The sequence below is a fragment of the Lathyrus oleraceus genome, chromosome 5 (genome assembly GCF_024323335.1).
Source record: "Lathyrus oleraceus cultivar Zhongwan6 chromosome 5, CAAS_Psat_ZW6_1.0, whole genome shotgun sequence".
Classification (NCBI taxonomy): domain Eukaryota; kingdom Viridiplantae; phylum Streptophyta; class Magnoliopsida; order Fabales; family Fabaceae; genus Lathyrus; species Lathyrus oleraceus.
Genome location: NC_066583.1, coordinates 567,985,252 through 567,989,366, shown reverse-complemented (window position 1 = coordinate 567,989,366; position 4,115 = coordinate 567,985,252). Strand labels below are relative to the sequence as shown.

Sequence of the window (4,115 nt, the reverse complement as noted above, 5' to 3'; positions counted from 1 at the left end):
ACCACTAGCATCACAATACCTAAGAATACCATCTTCTAAATAGTAAAGTGAAGAAGATGTGAAATATTACAAGAAGGTAATATATGTAGTTGGGCTTCGTGAGGTTGTGAGGAAAACTAAGGTCGTCGAAGCAGTCGAAATGGCAAGATAGAATAATTTACATGTGAAAACCATTACTAGGAAAGTGTAGCATGAAAATGGAAAGTCGAATAACCCCTCAAGCTCAAGTAGTCATCAATAACATATAGTCATCATGAGTGGTACAAATTATCAATGACCCTGCTCACCAACATACAAATCGATTGACGACCCATATTAAATGGTCATTCCCGAGGCATTTTTAATCATTTATATCATTAATGACACACTTAGTCTTCTAAATTGGCTCATTACTAAAAAATTTCAATCATTTTATCTATTTAGACGACTACGTTCAAATTCTATCTTTAAACGGTATATGACATCATTATTACACTGCCCTTAACTTTTCACCCTCAAACCAATTCATCCTTACAAGCCTCATGCTCGAGGAACTGTGTACCGTTATACTTTTCTCAATGAAAGAGAGACCATATGTATAGTAAAAGATAAGATTTTCTTCTTCTTCTTCATTAGTTTCTTCATTTTTCGAATCTATTGCAACTTTAATTTCCTCTATCTCTCTCTCATCGTATTCTATGATTTTGTATGTATAAAAATACAAGAGTAGTGTTCTGCCACTACACCAGATGCGCTTGTTGAAAGAGTCTTTGATATCATAATATAAATACTAAAATCTCAAATAAAATTGAAGACTGACTTAAGTGTGCTATATAACTGAAAAGCTGCCCGCCAAATTTTAAATTTAAATTTTGCTGTAAAATATTATAATAGTATTTTGTTTCTTGATGATAAAACTTGTAATTGTGATTATTGGCTTCACAGGTTGACAATGCAACCACTAATTTCTTCTTGGAATACCAAAAAATAAGAGCTCCTAGATACATAAACATGTATCATGTAGTGCTTCTTCTGTCCACTCTATCACCACATCAGTCAGAGTCTGAGTACCATATCAACTCAGAATCATTTGATACTCTATATGAAAACAAAATTTCATGTCTTAGAGTTCCTTTTACATATCTCAGAATCCTTCACTGGAAGACCGACATCCTTCCTTGAAAGAGAGGCCATATGTATCGTAAAAGATAAGATTTTCTTCTTCATTAGTTTCTTCCTTTTTCGAATCTATTGCAACTATGATTTTCTCTATGCCTCTCTGGTTGTATTCTATGATTCCGTCCGTAGAAAAATACGGGAGTAATGTTCTGCCTAGATAATGTACAAAGATAGCAAATAAAAAATCAACAAATATTTACCCAACATAATTTTTATTGTATATTGCATTCAGAGTCTCTACTATTATACTCTATAAATACAATAATATTACAAATGAGACAAAATGACAAAGTCTATATTACTGTATATAAATTGTATATAAATACAATAATATTATAAATGAGACAAAATAAGATGACCGTATCAAATTTAATATATTATACAAAATGTATTTCATATTAAATTTGACATCGTAATAAAAAAATTTAGACGTTGTAATTTAAATTGATTTTGTATGGTTTAAACTATATGCTTGTAATGTGTTTTGTAGGAGAAAGATATACCCAAAGAGAAAAAGAAGTAGAATTTAATGAAAGGGATACTACTAATAATGAGCATTCAGAACTGAATAAAAAAGGCTTTTGCTTTAGCTTGATTATATAGGCTTAAAATTGCTTGTAAAACAAGAAAAACAATTGCGCATCCAGGGAATCGAACCCTGGTCAGTACCGTGGGAGGGTACTATGATACCACTACACCAGATGCGCTTGTTGCAATGGTCCTTGAAATTTTGTTTTTAATTCTATAAACTCTTAAATAAAATAGAAGAATGGCTTAAGTGTGCTGTATAACTGAAAAGCTGCCCTTCGAATTTTAAATTTAAATTTTGCTGTCGATAAAAAAAACATAATAAAACTTGTAATTGCATTTACAGGCTCCATTCTTAATTATAATAAGATTTACCTTTTTATTTTAATATATGATAATTTAAAAAAAATAATGTACTAATATTTTCTTTCAAAAATACATTTACATTTATTTATTTAGAAATGGAAAACATAAATTTATTTATCTCTTATAATATCATTAATTGTATGGAATAATTATTGAAAGTAATATATTTTATACAAATTTATTGTTATAATTATTTTTTAAAATTTTGTAAGTGAATCTTATATAAGAGAAAAAACGAATATATCGAATTATGAATATTTAATGTAAATGGGAAACTTTTTATGGATCGAGATGAAGAGCTTTTTCATGTCAAGGTGGGTACCCTTCTATTTAAGTATATAGGACTTTCGGTAGGTGCGAATTTGAGGGTAGGTGTGAAACCTAGGAAGAAAGGGACATGACACCCTTAAGTTAAGCTCGTCTCTAAAAGACTCGCTTCCTGGAGGAATAGATTTGTGAGTCTTTGAGAGAGTGGTCATGTTGAATTTAGTGCTAAATTTCATCTGAATGTTATTTTTGTCGTTCATGAAGATGTCAGTTTGGGCCTGGCAGATGTTGGTAGGTAAGTATAGGAGGTTTCTTTCGGGGAATCCAAGGGGGAGCTAAGGTTGTTTGGGTAAAGTGGAAGTATGTGTGTAAGGCCAAAAGGGTGGGCGATTTATGGGTTAAGGATTTGAGGCTAGTTATTTTGGCCTTGTTAAGTAATTGGAGGTGGAAGATTATTTTGTATTTGCCTTCTTTGTGGATAGATATTTGTATTGTAAGGTATGGTTCCTAGGGGTTCGAGTCCCCGTTGAAGGGTAGCTTGGCTTTTAGTTGCAAAAAAATTCTCTTTTTCGAACCCATTCTCACTTTTTTTTACAGATTCTTGATAATACTTTTAGCTTTTACAATTCCTTGAAAACAAATTTTGTATGCTAAGAAAAAAAGTTTCTGATGAAAGATACAATGCAATGTCATATATGGGCTCAGGAAGATACAAATTTGGGATGGTAAGGGTAATTATGTAGTGGAACAACCTATATAGGAAGGCTCCTTATGACAGGTTGGTCCTAAGTACTTACTGTAAGACCCCAATTTTGGCCCTAAGATCCCTCATGGCATCATAACATTGCATTTGGCAAGCCTCAAGGATCATGAGCATCTTGGCTTCTTGCCTTTGGGTGGGACCTCTTGTGAGTAGTTTGAGATCACCAAGCATGCTTGAATTGTATATTATTGTTTTTCTCATTTTGTTTACTAACCAAAAACACAAAAATATGTCACTAACATCTTTTGTTTGTAGCCTGAGCAGTCACAAGATCTAAAAGCTTCTAGGTGATCCTTTGTGCAATGATATGGCCAAGAGAAGATGAAGGAAAGCATGGCAATGGTTCCCAAAGCTCTCATCCATCAAATATGCCTCCCTAGTATCTCAATTCATCATTTTGATCAAAGCAAGTCAAAGGGTTTGAGGTTTGTGTCCCAAGGAAACCCTAATTCATCTGTGTACCAAGTGTGCCTTGCTCATGAAGCAACCTCAGTTCATGATCAAATACAATCAAGGGAAGTTCTTTAATTCATCATTCCGTGCATATTTTAACTTATTTGAGTATCCTCAATCATCAATTCATCAAGATATGAGTTGTGGACTTGAGAAGTTGATCAGTCAATTCATCTGACTATTTTGAAATGCATTGAAACCTAACTTTTTGTGTGTTGGTCAAATGGAGATGATCCCAAGAGCAAAAATGTTCTTAAGGACAATATTAACAACTTTCATGTTCATAAAAATTGTATTTAAAGCTTGGAAGATCATCATCCATTCCAAGACATTATAGGTCATTTTGACTAAAACCCTAATTTTGGGTCAACTTCCCAAGAACATAACTCATTCTTTTTTTATGATTTTGAGATGGAACCAAATGAATTGGAAAGCTTATTATGTCTACTTTAAATTTTATGTTGAGCAAAATTCAAAATCTCAAAATAAATACATGTGATAATGCAAAACATTATAGGTCACTTTGGGCCAAATGCATTGAAATGTAAAAAGTTCAACTTCAAGTGCCCATAACTACTTC

General features: G+C 32.4%; 1 non-coding gene across 1 annotated transcript; it reads right to left on the bottom strand.

Moving 5' to 3' along the window:
• Positions 1 to 1,794: 1,794 nt before the first annotated feature.
• On the bottom strand, positions 1,795 to 1,865 carry TRNAG-CCC (transfer RNA glycine (anticodon CCC)). The gene has a single exon. It is a non-coding gene; the product is annotated as a tRNA-Gly (tRNA).
• Positions 1,866 to 4,115: the final 2,250 nt, after the last annotated feature.